This window comes from Trachurus trachurus, assembly GCF_905171665.1.
Source record: "Trachurus trachurus genome assembly, chromosome: 6".
Taxonomy (NCBI): Eukaryota; Metazoa; Chordata; class Actinopteri; order Carangiformes; family Carangidae; genus Trachurus; species Trachurus trachurus.
In genome coordinates, this window is record NC_139897.1 from 22,933,649 (window position 1) to 22,957,101 (window position 23,453).

The 23,453-nt window shown below is 42.1% G+C and overlaps 1 protein-coding gene across 2 annotated transcripts in view; it reads right to left on the reverse strand.

The window, feature by feature from the left end:
- ccnd2a (cyclin D2, a) overlaps positions 1-23,453 on the reverse strand; it is a 90,662-nt gene that overhangs the window by 47,358 nt on the left and 19,851 nt on the right. For both annotated transcript variants that reach the window (XM_083974012.1, XM_083974013.1), the window contains exon 2: positions 9,927-9,964. The gene's annotated coding sequence lies outside the window, so the exon portion shown is untranslated. The remainder of the gene's footprint in view (positions 1-9,926; positions 9,965-23,453) is intronic.

Below are 23,453 nucleotides of genomic sequence, written 5' to 3' on the forward strand. Positions count from 1 at the left end.
CACTGCCGCCACTCTGATCAACACTTATTTTTCCTTTTGTTTCCTCATTCTCACACACCCTCCACAGCTCTCCATCTCCCTCCACCTTCCTGTTGCACTATCAAAACAGGAATGATGTCATTCTCATTGTGGCTCCGGATGGGAACACACACACACCAAAAAAAAAAGAGCCCCAAGTCCACAGTAGCAGCGAGCATCCTCCTGTCTGCCTGTCTGTTCCTTGTCAGTCTATCTTTCCGTCTGTCTGTCCGTCTGATCAGAGCACATCCGGCCATCCTGACTCCCCAGTAACTCCCCCAGGCCTCTGTGTCAGGAGGAAGGAAGGAAGGAAGGAAGGAAGGCCCTGCAGTCACACAGGAGGGAGGGTTTGGAGAAAGGGAGGGAGGAAGTGTGAAAGGGTGTCTTAGCTGGAGCTGATCCACTCCATTGGAGCCTCTCACTATAGAAGGGCTGTTTGGACAGGGACAAGGCCAAGCACAAGTCTGTGTGTGTGTGTGTTTGTGCGTATATGTATGTATGTGTGCATCTATATGGCTACACACCAGGATCATCATGGAGAAATGGGGAAAGAGAATTGTGTTGTGTTTATTTATTGATGGCTATACACTGAGGATATTCTTCTCATAATCCAAGCTAGTTGGGGACATTAGGTGTGTGTGTGTGTGTGTGTGTGTGTGTGTGTGTGTGTGTGTGTGTGTGTGTGTGTGTGTGTGTGTGTGTGTGTGTGTGTGTGTGTGTGTGTGTGTGTGTGTGTGTGTGTGGTGTGACTCAGTGCTTCTGTGAGTTCACTGTTCAACAGAGAGTGACAGCTTACCTCAGTGGAAATTCAACTGAGTCATCGTGTTCATTGACTGTGCTGAACATGGAGGGTTTAGCACCTCTTTCTCCACAACAGACATATAAACGCATATAAAAATATACACAGACACCATTTCTGTGGAAGAAGAAGAAAAAAAAACATGTGTGAGCCGTGCTCATTTGAGAAAACCCGTATGAGCTTCTGAGAAAAAGCTCAGCGATGCAACGTGCAAACAGCCCAGACTATAGAGCATCACCTTGCAGGTTTTGCTTAGTGGTCTCATTTTCAGAGCCACTGTTGACAAGTGGTGATGTCGTCTTTGCATTATAGACAGTTTCCGCGAAAGTAAAAATCAAAGTGCTAAAGAGGTGGAGGAAGTCAGTGAACGCTGGAGCAGTGCTAGCCATTGCCAGCAACTGATCTCTTTTTTCTTTTGGCTTTGTCGCTGGAGCGCCGGGAGGAATTAAGTGCATTGGAGACCGAGTTGGAAAAAGACATTTCCTGGTGTGAGCGGAGGGGCGGCTGGGAGGAAGACTGCCAGGCACAGAGGCAAGGAGACGTAGCCACTGTCCACCACTTTACTGTAGCCTCCTCCACCGCTGCAGGTGCTGCGTCTTGCTAAAACAAGACTGGTGTTACTGGTTTGATGCCTGGAAGTGGAGCGAAGGTATGAGCTGGATGCGGCCCAGTAATCGAGGAATGGCTGGCAGCCACGCTTGAAGAACGCTGCTGAAGAGCCTTTGGGCAAAGCGCTCCACTGCTCGGCGGCTCAGCCTGTGATACGACCTCGCTGGGGGAGTTTGTTGTTGGTACATTATATGAAACTAACCATGTAAGCTCCCATGTAAATAAAAAAATATCAGCGTAAAGTGCCTCGCAAAGGTGTCGCCGAGGGGGGAAATACAGCCGACAGAAGCCTGGCGTCTGCAGCTGATTACTTAGCACTGCACAATTAAAGAATACAATATAATGCACTCGACTGTTTTCAGGCTACAGTGAAAATTTATGACACCTCGAGTGCGTGTGCAGTGCATCAGAGTGAAAGAGAAAAACAGAGCGAGCGAGGCAACATTCTTTCCCTATGTTTAAAAAAGCTGCCCCAGTATTGTCTGCCAGTTACAGTTAAAAGTTAAGCCATAAATCAACACATCACTTCCTGTATCGGGTCATTGTTGTTTTATTTGATTTATAATTTCTCTCCGTTTTTTTTTTCTGTGTATTCAGCTGATAAGACTTACAGTCGGGGCTTGAAAAGGCACACCCTTGCCTGCTCTTGTTCAGCAACTAAAAATAAGCGGTGAAGTAATGTGAAAAACACTGCTCTATTTACATTCTGGTAAGTTACAGCCTCTACGCTGCCTGCCTGCAGTGTTGAATCTGGGCTAAATGACTGAGGGGAAATTTCACTGCTTTTTTTTTTTTTTTTTCTTCCTCTCTGGCCAAGGGACAGGGAGGAATGGTGAGAAAGTGGAGATAGAGAGAAAAAAGGGAAGAAATAAAGATGAGAAAGCGAAGATGGAAAAGGAAATTAAAGTTTCCCCTAAAGAGAAGTCTGCATTTAAAAGATGAAAGTATAAACAAAACAAATGTTGGACATAAAAGGGTAAGAAAAAAAAAAGAAGTGAGAAGACGTGTGAGAAGATGAGCAGCGAAAAACAGACAGCTGTCACCGCCATCAGACCTTGCGAGTGTGTTTACGTGTGTGTGCGAGCGCGCGCTGCGACGTCTCATTCCTTCCTAATAGCCAAAGGGAGGTGCATGGGGACACAGATAACAGACAGCGAAGGGCGGATAGCGGATACAAATCTCTCCGGCTGAATTTATGAATGATTGGGATCAGAGGGGCACGTGGACGGATGTGTGCGCCCTGCTCAGACCATGGCCGACATCACACATCCTCCTCTGACGACACTGGTGTCCTCAAACAGAGAGAGAGGAGGGGAGGGAGGGAGGGAGGGAGGGGGAGACAGTGTGGAGTGATGATACCAAATGCCAAGAGATTCCACAACCACAAAGCGCACACTCACTGTACTCAGCTGTTACGATTTCATTGCGTATATTTGTTCTATTTTTTTTCTTGGACGTAGATATCAGATATTTTTTTTGTTTTTCCCCCCCTCTGCATGTGCTACACTGTGTAGCTTAACAGCTCTCATGAAAAACAATGCGCTGAGCCGTGTCAGTGTGGGTGTCTAACCACAGCGTACAGATCGAAGATGCAACATGTTAAATGCCAACAAACTGGTGGTCTTTACTCGACTGTACGTCTCTGCCCTCAGAAACAATCATGATATAACTATTCTCTTTCGCAACGCCTTTGAGGAGAAATCCGTAAAACGCTTCAAGATACGTGCCACGGGGCGCACCATGTGAACAGTGCACATGCACAGAAATACCTAATCTGACCTGCTTTGCTAACATCATCTTGTTTTGATATTTATAAATTGACATATAGAGCAAAACGCATATTGTTGCATGTGGAGGTCCAGTGTCTGCGTCTGTTGTTTTGGACTGATGCACAATGGATTACATGAGTTCCTCTCATGAGATTCAATCAGTCATTCACCAGATGTCCTATATAGGATCGCACTTACATGGACGATATGTTGTCTACAATAGAAGCAAATTTATTACAAACTCAGTTATGTGTCCCAGTCTTCTAGGGTTTAGATTCTTAACTTGTCCTTTAAGTAAAACGAAATCATTTCCTGTCATGTCCTCTTCAGAAACTGACCTTACTGTCCACTGCACAGTCTGGAGTATTCTTGCAGCAAAAAACACAACACATTTGGATTCACTAGGAGATAAAAAACAAAGGTTTCTTTCTGAACATGATTTTGCATTTTAAAGCAGAATCGCAAAAACAGGCTCTGTCCAAATTTTATTTTCTATTGCAAATGGTTTTAATCTGGAGTGTCGAAGAAAGACAATATGTGACCACAGAGCAGCAAAACAGGGGGCCATTTCCATGTCGCATGAATATCTCCAACCATCTCCTTTTAAGCTGGAAACAATTAAGAAGGTCTTGGGTGAGTAAAATAATCATGTAACACAGCCTTGATTAAGCCACTTAGGGAGCTATGGAGGAAAAGTGGTTCGACACGGATAACTAGTTTAAGTTCTGTGCACATGAAGCGGCCAGTCTTCATTTTATTCCACCATTTCCACTCCATGTATGTATATCAGTGCTGTGATATTTCAAATAAAAACACGGTGGCTGCTGCTGGTGAATCTATGCGACGCCCGAAACAGCTGATGACGAAACAGCAGCACGGACTCCATCACGTATTCTGCCGCCACTCACCCGTCCCTCACCTCCCAAACCCACTGATGAGGAAAAACAAGTAAAAGGAGCTTGTTTGCATCTTATCTGCAGGAAATAGCATTAGTCAAAATTGTACTCTTGGGTTGGGGCTTGAAAGGGATGGCATGGCTGCGGCTATCATTAGCCCTGTCCCCCGACGTGTGGCCTGCCTCTGATCCAGAGCCAGGGCTGGGCAGGAAGGCAGAAGGTGGGCAGCAGAGGGTCGGGACGGCAGCCCTGGGTGGGCTCCACCACTTGGGCCTCGCTAATGGGCCGGCAACCATCAGCCTGGTATGTCGGTATGCGGGCCGCCACTGCTCGTGCCGATGTCAGGGGATTTTAAATCGGCTGGCGCAAGATGATTGTGAAACGAGAGTGGCCGGCCACCCCTGCCCACCTCGCTGATCACCGACCATCCACTTCTCATCTTCCCATCTCTGACTGAAGTGAAGCCAACAGAGCAGAAACTGCAGTGAGTTAGTTCTGCTTGGACTGCTCTAATCTTGGTGCTTTTTGTGCCCATGTTCCATGTTTCCTCCTTCTCAGAGGGAGCAAAACAGTCTTTCTCAGCTCGCTCACATCCCACAATGCCCTGCACTGCTACCAATGAGAACGCAGCCTTTTTCCCAGCAGTTTCCACAATGACAGCTATTTTTCCCATGCTCTCCTTTCAGAGAACCTATTTGGGGCACTGAGGCTATCAAACCAGCTGAGAATGAAAAAAAAAAGAAACACTTTGAGAAGTCAAGAAACAGAATATTCAATTCAATGGACATGACTTGTGTTTAACAACACAATTGTTTCTAATTTCACTCATGTCTTTGTATCAGTCCTTAAGAAACTATGTTTTTTCAACAGCTTTCTCCCGGCACCACTCTCTCTTTTTGTGTGACTATATACCAAAGTGTTACATGATGTTTCCTGTGTTTTCAGAAACAATGAGCTAATCGAAAAGCTGAGCGTCTGTATTTATAGCTCTTTTTGCGACCAGTGTGTTGGGGTGAATGGCTAGTCAGGCCCTGAGGCAAACATACAACTTGCTATTCAGGATAACAGCTGTGTCAATGAAGGAGACATATCACTTTTGCTCCCAGTATTTTATGACACAAGGCTCCAGTCGTAACACAGCTCTGGGGCAGCGGGCGGCATCGCAGCCCCAACAGAGAGCTGAAGAGAAAACTGTCAAAGATGGAGTGTCAAGTGTCTACTGATGGGACACTCAAGTGTCCCCTATTGTACTGTAAAAACGTTGTGATGTACAGTGAAGCACAGGCAGCTGAACAAAAACAGGAAGGGCAATGAAATGTATATTCTATAAGAGCTCTTTGATACTATAACAAGAGGTTCTCACAACGAGACGAAAAGGCTGTGACACCACAAGGCAGCGTAGTGGCCAGCTTATCAGAAGAGTACTATTAATACCAGTGAGACTTTGTCCCTCTGTCCCCTGAGGGAAAAAGATGGAGGAAGTCATCGATTCTTCCCACCATAATCTCTGGGAAGGACAGACCTTGCCTTTTCCCTTTTGGGTGACGAGGGTTATTATTCTAAAATTTTGAAAGGGCCCACACAAGAGCTATTTCTGTGTCTTAGCGATGGCGAGGCATTCGGGAGTTAGACTCTGATCCGCTGTAGCACCAACAAACAGCCGTTGTTGCAGCCTCCCCTTCCCAGGACTGTGGCCTTGTCTGTCGGGATCATTTTATTCATTTGTAACCTCTGCCGATCTCTCTTAACACATTTATTTAACTCTGTCCTTTCATGGAAAACTACATAATTATACAATTATATGACATTTTGTATTTCATCCATGGGAAATGGGAAAGGATGATGGCATCCTGTTGGGGGCAGCAAATCAGAACTTCATGGTCATGTGAGTCATTTTGATCATTTTACACCATGTCTACGCTAAAGAAAGTGAACTCTGACTGTGAAAATGGACAACTAAAATACAAAAATAATCTGTGTATGTTGTTTCATTTTGGAGGACTTGTTGAAGTAGTTTAACCCACTTATTTACAAAAGAACATGAAAAAATGCCCATGCACGTAGCCATTTATTTCTACATTATGTAGTGAGCGAATATTGTGACAGGCATGCTGGACGTTCACTGTCATGGTTACAGTAACAAATACATGGGAAAGGTTATGAAAATATCACTGTCAGGTTAAGACTGCAAATTTACTTTATTAAGTTCAGTTAAGCATTGTGGCGTAGATCAAAATGAGTACTTCCTTGAGGTTAGAGCAACTTTGCCGCCATGGTTACAATGATAAACAGGTGGTTAACAATGTCAAACATTCACAAATAAAAAAACACTGACTATTACTGTCTGAACTTGTCAACCTTGCGCCAAAACCAACAGTTGCTGTATATATAGCCTATACGCCAACATGTGACGTCCTCCTGTCATACTTATTGCGGCCACTAGAGGCTGCAGAACAAGAAGATGCAATGTAGCTATGGTTTATAATGACACGCCTGCACAAACGATATATGGGTTTATTCATGAAAACATTTTTCAGTGACACGACGTGTCATATTCTCACTCTGAATATGAATAATTTTGAATAATTTTTTTTTGCTTGTTTGCAAAACATGCTATGATATAAAATATGTTGAAATTTTTTCAGCATTCAAGGTTCAGGAATCAAGTAGATAAAAGATTTAAGGAATGAAATGTGATAATTCAGTTTTACTACACTGTATCATCCTAATTAGTGCATTTGACCTATTTGAGAGACTGTTAAAATGCCTGCCTGTCAGAGCTGGAGACAGACACAGAGGAGGAACTGACAGACCAATATGAGAACAGACAGAAAATGGGGCTGATAGATTTGGATGCTAGAGCAGCTGTTAGAGCAGGTCCTGATGGCAGAGAGAGAAACGGTGGTGGAGGACAAACTGCACAGTGGTTGTGACAGGATGAGGATGAGAGGAAGACAAGCAGCATCTGTGTGTGTTGGTGTGTGTGTGTGTAAGTATCAATGCGTGTGTGCTTTGTGTAGAAACACTCTTCCTTTGGCAGGAGCAACCACTAGGACTGCCTCTGTGTGTGTGTTTGTGTGTGTACTGTATGTGTGTGTGTAGATCTGGAGCAGTTAGAACAGCAGTAAAGCAGATGTTTCCTCTGTTTGGCCCTAGAACATGAACATGAAGAAAAACAAGGGCCTAACCCAGAAGACAGGATCTCGCTGATCATACGTACAGTAACTGAGACAAAACTGGAACCAATAGAGGAAGGAAGCTCACACTGAAGTAATCATCAAGGTTTAATCTCTTTCAGACAAATATGGAACATCTTAATACTGATCTCCAATAATTAATGAAACTGCGCTTGTTGAAGATGAGCTGACCAAAGTGCACTATGTATAGACAGAGCAGAGCGAGGCAACACTTTTTGCAACTAACCAATTAAAATGACTCAGCACAGTGTTTGTGAATGAATATGTGTGAGAATGATTGAATGACTGGAAATCGGTGCAAAGAGATCCACTGAGCTCCACCTCTGTCCTAATAGTCCCATGTTTGGTCAGCTGTGAGGAGCAGGGCAGCTGCACAGCGCTAATCCCAACAGGCAAACGTTGTGAACACAAGTGTTGTACTGCTGCTGCTGCTGCCGAACAGCCAACCACATGTCAAAAGTGTCGAGTCACCCCGAGAGCAGCCACTTGACCTGAGAATGCTCTATCACACTGAACTACACTGTAATTTTTTTTTTTTTTACTTGCAGGCCGTGGCCAATTAGCATTAAGAGAGTGTACAGTGAGGTAGGGGTGTGAGTGGAGTGATGACACTTTCTTTTTCAATTCACACACAAGGTCATGGAAGGTTCACTGGTCACATTTATCACTTATGAACAGGGGTGGCCATTTTTAATGATTTAAATATTCCTGTACTCTCATTACCTTATAATGTAAGTATTCGATTACTCACCTCCCAAGCCAAGCCAACAGCCTACAGCCTACTATCAACAATGGAAACCAAGTGCAATTTATAATGACTGTATGGACTTCTGTACTAAGCTACTTCACATGTAATTCTCAATCAACAGCATAAACTGCTACTATGGTGCATGTAACACCAACTGAGGTGAACTATTGTAGTCAAAAACAGCACCTGCTCAGGTGTGCAAGTAGTGAAACAATACTCGAATAATGACATCAACAAGTAATCGAGTACACCCGTCCGTGTGTTTAAGGAACCACAAACAACATTGGATGTCAACATCATGTGGAGCAATGCAATGAGTGCAAATCAACAGGAAGTAGTTTAGTCTTGCTGCATTGAGTGGACGTGTCTGAACATTCAATTCATAAAAATGACAAAATCACTGAGGTCGTATCACATTTGAGTAACAAACATAGACGCCACCAACGCATTGATCAGATTTCCTTCTTTGACTCTTCGTACATGAAGTTGTGTTGTGACGTCAGTGTGTTTCTCCTGCAGCTCTGTAGACCTCTGACTCTGTCTGACTATCATCCACTGCAGCACTCGTGACGCGAGACAGCATCTCCACCTGCCGATAGTCAATGGTTGGTTAATTCACTAATCTGCTGATTCATGTTTATTGGTTTTGCGATTTTTTGTCATTAGAAGCAACATTTGTCTTTATCGCGTGTCTTCATCATCTGAATGGACTTGTTTAAGTTCCTCTAATTTAAGATTTATTTTGATGTGATAACGCACCTCTAAGAGATCAATCCTTGCTCCAAGCAGTCGTTCAAGGTGTCTTTTAAAAAAAAAGATTCACAGTTACAATGCAGCATGTAAAAACTTCATATTTGGAGTGCATAAGAAGTTTTGATTAGCAAGTGAATCAGTCATTGTGAGCAAAATGATAGAAATAGAGAAAGCACCTAAAGCTAACGTTTACAGGAACCCAAGCTTGTGAGGTTTCAATGGCAGAGAGAGAGACAGCGGTGGTATCATATCATTGTGATACTGAAAATGACAGTAACAAGGTCAATAATAGATTCTGTGCTGACCTTTAGCTCGCTGAAAGCTACTTCTATTTCCCATTATCAGGGATTTACACACCTGCAGCCAGTCTGAGCACAGATGTAGCACACCGGCCTTGAACTGCCTGGTAAACCTGACCAGTATGACATGACTCAGACATGACTGAGAAACACATGTCAACATCAGCCAGTATAATCCCAGCCACACAGAGTTTCATTTCTAAAGTAAGATCACTGAGAGTGTAATGAGCAAAGATTTCCACTACTCCCTCATAAAGTTTTTTTTTTCAATCAAACAACCATGACAGAAGAAGACTATAAGCAGGCAGAATGGGCTTTTCAGGCTCCTGCATGAGACAGACAAGCCAGCGAGACTGGTTTCAATCAAAACAAAACTACAAGCCCAGCAGTGCTAAGATCTATTGTTAACAGAGATGGTGGCATCTGGGGATAGCAGGGGTATTCACCGAGACAGTCTATACTGCGCTTCATCTGGAGGCATTTCCAAAACATCTAATTGGTTTTTCCTCTGGAATGTATCATCTTATTCTCTGTTACAGCCCGGCTTCGTGTTTTAGGATGTGTTTTCTTAAGACAAACACACACACACACACACACTTGTACACTCACACACGCACACTCCGCCAAGAGCCATTTGAAATAGGTTGTATCTATTCATACACAGCCTGTGAGTCATTCAAAATATGACAATTCAGGCTAGTTTGGCTTGAGAACCGGCAAGTTGAAGCATAAAAAGTATGGCACACAGATGACTGCTTTCTCACGTGAGTCAGCGGCCCACGTGAGTGCAGGGGGGAATAAAAAAAGAAAAATATAAAAAGGTGATGATTCATCTTACCTGAGATCACCTCCTGAGGCTACATCCTGATCCCATTCCTAGAAGACACAATATATATATATATAGGTATATATACACAATGAAAGATGAGTTCATTCACAGTCATGAACAATTTCAAATCATTGACAATTACATTTTGACACTAGTGGTGATAACACATTGGAAATTCCACCAAGCTCTGACACATAGTGAATAGAAAATACTCTCCAGTGTGTTATTACATTTCAAGTGAACCTGTCAGTTTTTTCAATCTTTCATTTCTTCAGTCAAATCACAAAGTGTGCCTCATCACATGAAACTAGATCTCATAATATTGGTTTCATGTAACATGGGAACAGAAGCGTTAATAGATTTTATTTCCTCTCCACTCATGCACACTTGAGGTCCTATCACTCATCACAGTGACTTGGATGAGAAGAGCGGATTATTCCTCAAAGGAGCCAAGTGACTTTATGCTTAAGTCTCCTTCCTATCAGGTGTAATCTCCTGCTTTCCCCATAGAGATCAGCCTGTGTGACAACACAGCGAAGCCTAGGGGCCTTTCACCACACCGGGTCAGAGAGCTAGCTTCACTTCCGAAAGGTAATGCCCCACACCCCTCCCTCCTGGGTTCTTGCAGTCCCTCATTTAACAGTAAGACAAGGTTGAATTCACCTAGAGCGATGGGGAGCAGTGAGGGAGGAGTGAAGGAATGATGGAGCAGGGGAGGCGGGGAAGCTGTGTGGCATGAAAGCCGGTGAAATGTGAAGTTGTCAAAACACATATTTCCTTTTTTTTCTCCACACAAGGTGAATACAGTGGGAAAACAAAGCAGGTGAAAGAGGCGAGGTTTGAATTAGATCCCTCAATCTTTAGAAGTCAGGAAATGGGATCAAATGAATGATGAGCAAGGCATCCAGGACTTAAGATCCTGCATTGTCTGAGATGGCTTTTTAAATGTCTTTGAAACCCGAGCCCTCAGCAGTTACCCACTTCCAGATAAAAAAAAAGGAAAATAAAGTAAGACAAGTAACTCAGGAAACTTTATTCAGCAGAATGCGACTTGATTATTGACTTTGTGCTGTAACTCTATCCAAACCAGCCTGACAGCATCTGATAAAATCTATTACAGTTGATGAATGACAAATCACACAGCCCTGCAGAGAAATTGCAACTTCCCCTTTCTCTTAGAAACTCTGACACCATTTTTGCGTATTTCCGTCGCACTCTCTTTCCCTTTAGGTCCATGTACGAGTTTACTGACAGCGCTCTACAAGCTTCAAGGTCTGTGCCGCATCCTAACATGACAGCAGCTGCTGGGACGGGACACACTGAGAGCAGCCAAAGTGGAAGGGGAATCTCCCACTCTGAACAATGCTACAGAGTGTAACAATAGTGATACAATACATGTCACGATACACGTTTGCCAATACGATACAAGGACGATATTGTCTCATTTAGAGCGATACGATACAATTCAATGACTAGCAATCAATAGAGTTAGCCTACTTCTAGACGAGTAGCCTACTGGATGGTGCAGGTCAGGATTCCTTGTAGGGGATTAACTAATTAAGGATATAAAGTACATAAATAGTAAACAACGAGTACATTGCAATAACATTTTAAACCAAAAAAACAAACAAAAAAACTTTTTAACTTTTTTCTTGGTTCCTTTTTTGGGTTGTGCAAGTGTACTGCAATCATTTCTGGAGTGTTCCTTTAAATACATTCAAGACATAAGCCATTTATCAATTAAACCTGAAGTTTCAGCTCATTTTTATTGTAATAAAATGATTATCATATCATTAGAAAAGGTGGTGCAATAAGCAACTTTAATTTATCCTCTGTTAAAAAAAACATTAGTTTGTCCTCATTTTAATACAAAACTTATATTTACAATATTATGTAAGAGCAACTCCAGGTTGGTTGACCACCTACAGTACTTCACCTACTTGTGCATGACTGCCATCCGTCATTTATTTTCTTACCATTAAATTCCACATTCCATATACCTGATGTTTGTTGTGCTAAATCAAGTGTGCATTACTTATTATCGATAGATAGAGGGTCGCGTTCCACTTCATATTGATGCAAGTCGATTGTATAATTTATGCATCGATGCAATGAATGAATCGTCACACCCCTACTCTTTTAAAAAGCCTTGTTCTGGGCCGACCCACTTCTGAAGAACAAGATAAAAAACAGCTGCATTTTATCAGGGTATGAGAAAGTTTCTATGTTGTGTGCACATAACATTTGTGCGTTATGCAATGTTAACAGTTCTTCCAGGTGGGTGACAACAAAGAGACGAGGCTGCAGGTAGAATCCCAGACCTATTCTGGCTCCCTAATCTCTCCATTCTGACACACACTTTGATTTGTGAGTCAGTCCAAAGCCTGAGTAAACAGCCCGTCCTGTCACCACCCAGGTAAAGACTGCAAGTAACTTTCAATCAGCTCTTTGGTCTCCTCTGCATTTGTTCAAGGTGGTTCACCTATCTATTCAACCCCGGGTTAATTGGGAGAATTCTGTTTATTGGTCGACCAGTGTCCTCCCCACTCTCCTTTGTGAAAGAGTTTATTTGAGGTCTGTTAAGAATTTGCCTTCTCTGTTTGTTCCTTGCTAGCATGAGCAGGCAGATGTTCGTACACACATGCTCCTGAATGCATGGAGACACACAGCCACACAATGTTGACAGAGATGTTTCAGATCATCAAAGATAGATAGGAGCAGGACACAATAGGTTACCAAAGTGAAAAGATAGGGGAGAGAATGAGGGAAAGGAAGCAGAGTGGGAGAGAAAGCAGACACGTAATAGGACAAAGCAGTGGATTATAGTCCTGTTTTTGCAAGTTATCATTTGAAAGATTTTTTTTTTGTCTTTATGCTCAACAAGAACCACTGGAACATCTGTTATTGTATCATAACCACTGTGAATACACATGAGTGCACAGTGGTACAGGTGCCTCTACCAATATGGCAAAACAAAGTCATTATAAAAGTTATTCAACTGTTACGTGCCTTATGGATGTCACCATGACAAAATCTAAAATATGTTTAACTCAACAAAAAGCATAAACATGTCAGCAGGTTTTGGACTGCTGGACTGCTCAGAAAGCTGCCGCGCATCAGCCGCATCAACCGCATCAGCAAAACTCTTCAAACACGACTAGATTCTGTTTATTAACCCAGTTGCTAAACCATTCGGAATAAATGCTGCTCACGTAAGAATTAACAAAATCTCAGGTAAATAACAGCTCTAGGCAAGCAGCTAAAATGAGGATGGCATTTTTCAAAATATGTTTTTTACATTTCTATTTTTTTTTTGCGTATGTTACCCAAGAAGGTGCATTTTTTAAGGACTATTTTCAGCTGCGGATTGATATATGTTTGTTGCTCTAACTAACTTCAAAACTGCATGGCCTATGTTCATATAGTTATGAAGGAATATTAGATCCGAGGCAATCTTGTTTTGTGTTTTTCATGGTTTTTGGAGACAACGGAAGCCTGTTCAATAACTTTGTTTTTAATATATACAATATAAAATACTCTCAGGCATATACTTTAAATTAACTATTGCAACCCTGTACTACAATTTAATTTCTTCTTCACTTCACCTGGCACGAAAGCAGTACGTAGAATGCACAATTGTATGAATGAATTGTGAGGATAACGCAATGAGCAACAGTTGTATTTATCATCTCCACATACTCACACGAGTGGCAGGTGAGGCCTGATGATACAGAGAGGAAAGAAGGGGAGAGAGCCAAGGTACACAGAGGGAAGACGTATGGAAAAAGTGATGGAGTTAAAGAATATGGAGTTCACAGTGATGAGAGTAATAAATCAGATCTGCTGTGACCCCACACTGTGTCCTGCAGTCTCTGTGCATCCCACCTCAATTCTTCACTGGTCCCACTTAAGATGTAAAACCTGTGCTGACAGCTCAACCTGCTAACCTCTGTGACCAACTCTCTTCCCAACCCCCTCCATCTATCCCCTCCTCTCCCTCCTGGAGTGGGACACCCCCGGAGAGAGGAAGTGACACGGCCATGGAGGTGAAAGGTCGATTCAGACGATGCATCTCAAATGTGAGAGAACAAGATGGATGGGAGCGACTGTGGTGGAGGCAACTTGTTTTTACAAGTCAAAGAATCTCAATTTTTTCTTTTTCTTCTTTGACCTGGTACAACAAGTGAGTCTGAGTGTTGAAACAGAGATATAGTGACAAGAACATATGCTGACAAAGGACCTGACATCCAGAGAATTTTAACCACACTGCAGATAATAATGTGCATGTCATGCAACGTTTGAGGGATGAGAGTAACTCTTTGGACTGATTTTTCTTTTCTCTGTGCAGGGGGGGAAGGGATGGAGGCAGTGACTGGAAGTTGTGACATCACAAAGTGATAGAGGTCCTGATGGCTCGTTTTAATGCTTGGCTTCTGTGTGCATTTTTCACAGTTCACAGTTTATAATAGAAGCTAGATGTGCTTTATAATAATATTAATAATAAAAAGACATGGCAATCTTACTTTCAATACGGGCCGTTTAGCGGGATACCCGATCTCTGCTACAAATCTGTAATGTTTAGCTGATCATGTTGTTGTATGCTTCCATCCTTACTGTTTTGGTTTTTAAAGTTTACTTAAGCTATTTATGACCATTCATCTAAACAGAGTCTGACTGTCACAACTAGAGTTTGAGCCTTACACGACCCCTGCACCGACAATGAATGTTGTTTGCCTATTTCAAATAAGTATATGAACAGAAAGGGATTTAATGTGATCCAGAACTATGTCGGTCCAATAGCAAAGTTGATCCTGCCTTGACCTTTGCTAGCTGTATTAGTTACATTGATTTATTAAAAAGAAGTTCACATAAAATAAATCTGCCATCTGAAAAGGAAAGGAGGCATGTAGTTAGTGTAATATGAGGAATGTTTAACAGCCAGCATTTCTCTAATCAGAGGTTATTTTTCCAGTCTCAAAATATGATTAATGCCTCAAAGCATGCTTAATATTCCTGCCTCTCTTGCTCTTTCTGTCTTTTACACACTGAATAACCAGAGGCTGAGTCTGGGGCCACATTCTTGCCCTCTCCACACTCAATTGCCAACACAGCACGTGGCTTTGTGCTGGCTTCACCGATGGCTCCTTTTAAAAGTTCTTATTGGGTCACACGCACATAGACTTTTGTGTTACAGAGCAGTGAACTTCCACTGAGGGGAGTGGTGCTGTGTCGCCAGGGTTCAGGTGATGCAGAAGAACAAAGGGAGAAAGAAGGAAAGAAAGAAAGAGACCCATGGGTCGATGGCACATTGGGCTGGAGTTTGGACACACAGGCCTCCTGAAGGCTCAGCTCCGGCAGCTCCAGCAGAAAACTTCTCTTCTTGAGACGTCTGAACCTCCAAAATGAAATGAAAGAGCCATTGTGGGCACTACTGACAATACTGCAATATCAAATACACATTCAGATATACACACTGTACATATAGAAACAAACACACTCTCCAACAGGCTTACATAATCCATACTCGCGCACAACGCTGCCTGCAGCAACATTCGCACATACACGCATTGGTTATACATGCATACAGGCACAAATATACACATGTACCCCCACACACACAGGCACGCACACACATGGATATGTCCAACAGTGGTGAACAGCTGCATGGGTCGGTCTGGAGCGAGACCAGGCACCTCTTGGCCACAAAGGGCTGCTTGTGCCCCCAGCTCGCTAGGAACATAAAACACAAGAGATAAGACCAGACACTGTTTGCCAGGACCAGTGGACCTCCCCAAACAGGAACTGCAAGTGCAAGTGTTTGGGACACACACACACACACACACACACACACACACACACACACACACACACACACACACACACACACACACACACACACACACACACACACACACACACACACACACACACACACACACACACACACACACACACACACACACACACACACACACACACACACACACACACACACACACACACACGAAAGCACACACATGCATGTGAATCACACACACACACACACACATACAGAGTGTATGTTTGAATGTGGATGTGTGGATAACACGCAGACTTGTATTTACTTGCAGAGCCTCTTGAAATATTTGAGATCGTTGATAAAGTTGTGGATCGAGATTAAGAGTTTCACTTCTTACGAAGTGATTTGAATATCCGAACAAACTAAGACGAGTTGTGCAACTCCATTATTCACAAGTGACTGAATCGATTTGCTGACCCCCTCGTCTTGTCATTACTTTGTGTATCGTTGTTGTTATATAATCTATTAGCAACTGATCAATGTCTGATACTCTGAACATGTGACAGTGTTGATTTTTCTGAAGGTACTGTAGACGTCATTGACGGTGGAGATTTGATTCTTCCGGGACTGCAGAGGGCAGCATAATAACCCTCTGCAAACACAAAAGGGTCAAGGGTGTAGGAAGGCACACACAATAACAACAACAACAACAACAACACAACAACGTGGGAGGTGGTGGTGGTGGCGGCAGGTGGGCTACGGATTGTGGAAGAAAAAAAAGAAGAAAACACACAACAAGAACTGTTTTGCTTGCAGCAATTCATAAGGGACAGACTAGCGACAGTCAAAAGACGGTGGGCAAATGCTGCCACAGAGCGTTTCCAACAATAGGAGACACCCATCTGGATCTGTGCACAGTTCAGGGAGAGCTGCCATCTCAGGATTTGCCACAAGGGTGAACAGTGTCTTGTTCAGGCTCGCGTAGCAAGTGCTTATAACCTTGTTGCCGCTCTGTCTGTCTAAATATAACGATGACTCTCTATATGAACACCACACTACTGATCTTTTACCTTGTTAGTCAGGTATGTGCAGTGTGTGTGTGTGTGTGTTGACATGTGTGTTGAAGAGTCATTTAAATTGTTATTGGTCCTCAGAGAGAAATTTCTGGTGTTGCAACTTCTACAGTAGCTGCTGTTCAACAGGTTACATAAACTTGTTTTATAGGTTACATAAGATGCGGCGATAACCACATTTGTAAATACATTCTCTAGTGTGTAGCGGCGGTGATACTTTCATTCATAATACTGCAAAAGAAGAAGAAGAAGGCAGCTCCTGACCCTCAGATGTGAAGAGAGTCAGGTCTGTTGTCATTCTGAATAGTCACGTGGGGCCAGAGAATCCCGCTTCAGCAATTAAATTGCGCTCTATTCTTTTCTATGTGGCTCTATTTCTGCTGAGTCATGATTTGTCCAGTCACCACTTGCAGGCCCACACAGACACAGGGCCACACACACCATGACACAGTAGAGTCTGTGTGGCTTGGATCAAGGTCCACTTGCAGAAGGGGAGGAGGGAAAACCCCCTAAACGTGACTGATGTCTTTGTCCTTATCGCTGCCCTTCTTCTTCCCCTCTCTCCCTCCATCTGTCTATCCATCACTAGCCCTGTCTCTCTCTCTCTGTCACCTCCCCATCTCTGTCCATCTGTCGATATTGCCACTCCCCTCTTTTTTTTGCTCACATATCTATCTGGGGTTTGTCTTGCCGCTCTGCTCCCTCTCTTTGTTTATGCAAAGCACGCTTGTTTCATATGACACAGCAAAAAAAAAAAAAAAAAAAAAGTTATATCAATTCATAATCTTGTGAGAGTTTGTGTTAAGTGCACAAACAAACTTGATGACCTCCTGGTGTTTTAAATATTTTCGTCCATTGCGTCAACAGGGTGTGCAACTCTGTAGAAGCCAGATGTGTGAGGACGATACGGAGACCCGCTGCATCACCAGTTTATTTTAATAATTTCCACTTCATTCATCAGCTGTCCATACTGACCGGTGAGCCATGCAGCTGTACTTTATTCAAGACGACTACAAACACATTCACACACACACATGCTCACACAGTCGTTAGGCAAAAGAGAAGTCAAATACGCTGGTTTGTTAAAAGAAAAAGAAAAAAGAAAAAAACACAGCTTGAATGGTTTTGAATGAGATTTTAGGGGATTTTGCTGAACTCGTATGTATACAGAAGGTGGAAGTTTAACATCTGTGTAGGCAAATAAGACTGAGAAGGCACCATGGTGTCTGAAACACCTGGGACTTGGTGTCTTTTGGGAACAGTCTTAGCATTTAATCCACAGAATCAGCCTATCATAAAGGAGAACACTGATATAAAAGGCGGGGAGATGTGGAGGGTTACACATGTATGCACACACAGTCATGCATACACATACAAATATAACTGCTTTATTCCTAAAATATAATCTGAGACTAGTATCCCACAATGTTGTCTTATCTAACACTTTATTTAATCTTTTGGTTCAGTTAAGGTCATCCAGTTCATAGACGCTGTGAGCTGCAGCAAAGGTCCCAGGTCCCGTTCACAGGAGACACCCATGTAAACAGCGCTATTTTCTTATTTGTTAAACTCTCTAAAGTGAATGAGACTGAGGATGTCTCTGTGGTGAATGAGCCACAGGTTTGTCCAAACTGAGGCTCTAATTTCAAGCTCCACTCATTCATGACTGTGAAGGGGAGTTTGGACAGAGCAGAGACCTTAAAAAGGGGAAGTTCAGAGGGATGAACCAAGATGGCCACAATCAGCTGACACTACAGAATAGATGCTGGTTCGTCTACCTGCTGCAATACTCAGGTCATTAGCTGTTTTTATTCTTCAGATATTAGAAAAACAAGCAGTTATATTTGTCACTTTGTGTTTTTGTGTAATATCAAGCATTTGGCCCAACTCCTGTAAGAATACAAGACACTTCTGAAGCAAACATCAACGTCTGAGCAGGTCTTTAAATCCAAACTAAGAGCTGTGTAAAATAAAACAACCAATAAACTCAACTTCTCCTGCCTCTTTCTATTGTCCACATTTTAAAAATGTCTATTTATGTTCTTACAGGAAACCAAGATATTTCAAAGGTTTCTAAAAAAATGAAACTATTTTTCTACACAATTGACATGGCATGAGCAAAAATGCTCTGAACTTTCTTCCAGGATGACTAACCAACTATCCGGTTCCAACACAAAGTGGTGAAAGACCTGATTTCAACTTGGCAGATGAAGAGCCTCTCTTCATCTGTTTGTTTACACCTCACCTGTTTGGTTTGTTTAAAACGGGTTTAGTTTGTCCTTTCAGTTTAGGCTGTTGTGAACTGGAAAGCACTGGAAAGGGACGCTCTCCATTCACTTCCTGGTACGGATAGTACGACAGTAGGTCATTAATTTTAATTCTAATTCTGAAACTAAGAGGTTGAATCCACCATCTTCCTTTGGTGAGTCTTTCAAAAGGAAAAGCAAAGTATATTTACACAAATAATTTAGGAGCCATGGTAAAGGGGGCTTTTCTCTGATAAATCAGAGAGTGAGACAGACTCCAAAATCTGTTCAATGACTGAGGTATGTGAGTTGTCAGTGTGACCAACAACTGGAGTGTCAATTTTATTCCTTGACACACACCACATGAACCAGACTATAGCAATAAAAGTACAAGAAACAGGGCTCAATGAGCATTATATATATTTCTCATCATTCTTTATGTATGCAATTTCGATTTGAACATTTTCTTATAATCTCAATATTGAACTTATCATTCGCGATGATGTCTTGAAAAAAGCATTAAAGTTCAAAAATTACAGATCAGTTGTGTTTGAATGGATTTTAGTTTTTCTTCTCTTCGTTACTATCGTTGCTGTGACGTCTGCCTATTTCTGACCCCACCCACAGTGGCTGCTACACGCCGAGAAAGCCAACGTTTGAGCAAAATGTTAGCACAGTATATCAACACATGGTCACAGACGGACGCTGATGAGGTATGATATCTTGATTTACTGCTATTTCAGTGTCAGTGTTTTTGCATACTGTCCCTTTAATGATCGATTGGCCCTCAAGAACACTTTCTGATGAGCTACATCACTGAATGAGAAAAGGTTTTCCACTTGTGTTACTCCAACAGTGATCAGCTCTCTGGCGCAAAGCAGCCGCATTCTCCAAGTGTTTCACTGATTACAGCTAATTCCTATGTCACCTCCCCGCGCCTCAAAACATTCCACCGCTGTTTTCTATTTTAGATTGTGGTATTTGCTACTTTTTTCTCTTCATTTAGCCATTTAGAAAAAGGTCCTGTGATTGAACTCCATGTGAATAACTCTCCTTGACTCCCAGAGGAATCTGACTAAACTTTAACTGTTGTCGGGCAAAATAAAGTCCAAGACAAGAGGGGGACTGATTCCCATGTGATTGGTTGATAATTGCCATGTTTGGAATGATGGAAAGATTCTTTGAAATCCTTCGCCACCGTTCATGGGCAATTTACTGTACATGAAAGAGGAAAGGCGGCATCACTGATTAACAGAAGCCACTACGTTAGAAGACTAACTCTATCTTGGGTGAACCCTGATCCAGAAACAATACATTAACTAACTTACTGCAGGTAGGTCACTCACTCGTTTCAAACACACATACACCTTAGTGGTAGATTTAGCTATCCTGAGAAAAGATAATAATTGTGCAAGTAAAGGAAAAGTATGCACAAGTTACACCCTTAACACTGATAAGATTAAAAAAAAAATATTTCCATTTCATTGCTTTCAATTTCACAGTTTGACTTGGGTTAACAACTATTGCTGTGACTCATAAAGGGTGGGCCAGTTCCTGCTGAAATAAGTCGAATGGAGGTAAACGGCAATAATGGTGCACTGATAGCTTCTGATCAGAAGCAAACAGGATGTTTCTTTCGGTTTGCCATGGAGGATGTGAAACAAAAGGTGAAATGTGAGGTGTGGTGAGCAGCAGGCTGCAGGTTTGGAACAGCTGAGAGAGAGCGCCTTTTGACTCAGCATATTGGGACGCTGCCTTCCTGCTGTATCACGAGTGTGAACCACTTGAACCATTTCATCTTTCTGACAAATAAAAATGGGGAAGTGTTGTAATAATCTCTATCAATGTCTCACATTTCCATTTATAAAATTAAAAAGGATTGGGAGATACTCTTATTATCAGATTCTTGTGAAATCTCTTTCTCGCCCGTATCTTGATATTGATAAAATGATACTTCCTCTTCATGTTCCCAGCTGACATGTAGGGGTTAGGGTTTTTATGACCGCATATGAGTTAAAGTGGACTCTACAGTCATTTTTTAAGATAGCATAAACCTGCTGATCACTGCCATCTATCTGAATCCTTCATCTCTCTTCTTATATATAATGTAAATTCACTGTATGTCCTGTTTGCCTCTACAGCTGCTGCTGCATCAGGCTCCAACTCCTACTTCCCTGTGTGGCTGCAGCCAGCCAGTCTGACTAGCGCCCTCTGTGAGTAGCAGGTACTAAATGTTTCTGCAGAACAGAAACCAGCCAAGCAGGGCAGGCAGCTGGACAGGGACAAGTGCAGCACAGCCACCGGCAGCAGACAGTGGTGCAGCCCCCAGGAAACAGCTGCTCTGCTATCAGTCACACTTACACCACAGATACGGGATGGGGTAAGTTAGGTTTCTGGAATCAAACTCAATATGGCCCAAGAGTGTCTTTTTTGAATAATTAAATAATAATCCTGTTCCTATTAATAATCCTACTGTTGAGGTGTAAAAATGTAAGTTTTTTTCTTCTTACGGTAATCTAAATGATGACACCTAAACTATAATAATGTTCCATACGGCCCACACAGCCCACATTCTTACTGACGTTATTGTTTGTCTCTTTTGAGTGTGTGTGTGTGTGTGTGTGTGTGTGCCAGCTTTAAACAACTTTACCATAGATCAACCAGCAAACCACACAGCAGCACAAAAAAGAGTCGAGGATGAGGTTTAGACCAAAGTGTCAATGTGTTCAATTGTGAAAATGACTTAATTCACAAAGGGAAAAAAATGAAGAAACCTTGGCACAGAGACAATGAAGCAGAGAGAAATATTTGAATATAAAAATAAAAGTTTAAGACATGGACTTTACATACATCTCCCTGTGAGAGTACACTGAGAATCACAATCAGTGTAATCAAGACAGAAACGCCTCTGTCTTTTCCACACACGAAGCATTCCCACGACTTCACACAGTAAGAACAAGAGCATGCCAGCTGAAGTGTAGCTTTGGTTTCCTTCACCTGTTCTTAGACTTTAAATTACTGTACATACTTTCACGTTCTGGTTACTGTCAGGTTGCACTTTGTGTTTTCACTTTCTGGGCATTTAAGAGCAAAAGCTTAGTCTCTTTTAACTTTATGGTTTAAATAAGAAGACATGGTCTTAAGTTTCCAAAGCTTAAATACAACCTTCAATTGTGTAAACTCTCAATTTCATACAAAGGAACCTACAGAGTATCAAAGGCTGCTTCCAATGAAAGGGTTGGGGGCTAAAGCATAACAATGTAGGTGGGGAAATTTACTACATGATATATTATGTATGAAATTACTCAACTTGAGACCTGATTTTCATTCATTTTACATTGTTTATGCATGATGGACAGGGAGGTGTCAAAAGGGAACTTATGAGATTATGCTTCTTGAGGACTGATAAAAATGTTCAGACAGAAAAAGAAACTGAAAAGTCTGAAAAGAGTTGACAATTCAACCATTAAAACGTAACTTAAGGGTGTGGTCCCTGGCACTTGTTTCATACCAGGTATAGAAATCACAAAGTAGATGCAACACAGGCTGAAAATACACAAGATGTGTCATCTCAAACTCAAGTCATGCATGTGTAAAAATGCCCCATCCATCCTTTATCAGAAAAATAAAAAAAAACTTAATTAGGTCCTCCAAAGCACGAGGCTGGTGCTTAACAATTAGGAGTCCACAGTTGATACAGGCCACAGTGGCCTAATCTTATCAGTTGGGGTGGGGAGAGGAGGAACGGCTGGTGTTATTTCCGTTGGCTCTCTTTCACATCAGTGTTTGCAGTGGCATGACCGCTTCACATCAACCATGGCAGGGAAAGGTGGGCACTTATCAGTGTGAATAAAGTCCCTAAAGCAGGAACGTGACTACTTGAAAATGAAAAACACCTCTGTGTGTATTATTTATAAATGTATATTTTTTCCTATAATATAATATAATATAATATAATATAATATAGGTGCATATATTTTTTTCATATAAAAGTATGAACAATTCATTTTGCTCTGTTTCAGATCTGATGTCTCAGCTTGTTAACACGCTTTGTGAGGAAACGGTTTCTGTAATTCAAAACAATAGTTCAGATATAAGTCATCAATCTTTTTTTTTTATTTGCGATTACATTACCTGAGAGTAAACCCTGTGCCTGTGTTGAGAACCAGTGAAACCTTCCCGTCTAGCAGGTCTATAAAAGAGATGTGTGAAGTTTCTCAAAAAGCGAGTGCAGCCAGTCATCTGTTAACATGTATTTTATGGATAACACGCCTGTTTCTGGTGTTTCTTTACTTGAGAGTTCTTGGGAATGTGGGGTCCTGACGGGGCCACAGCTAATATCACGGGGGCAGGTGGGGAGAAGGGTGAAGCACAGTGGGGTTTCATATCATATGTCTTTAATGTCTGTCTGACTGACATTCCTGTTTCCCAAAGCCTG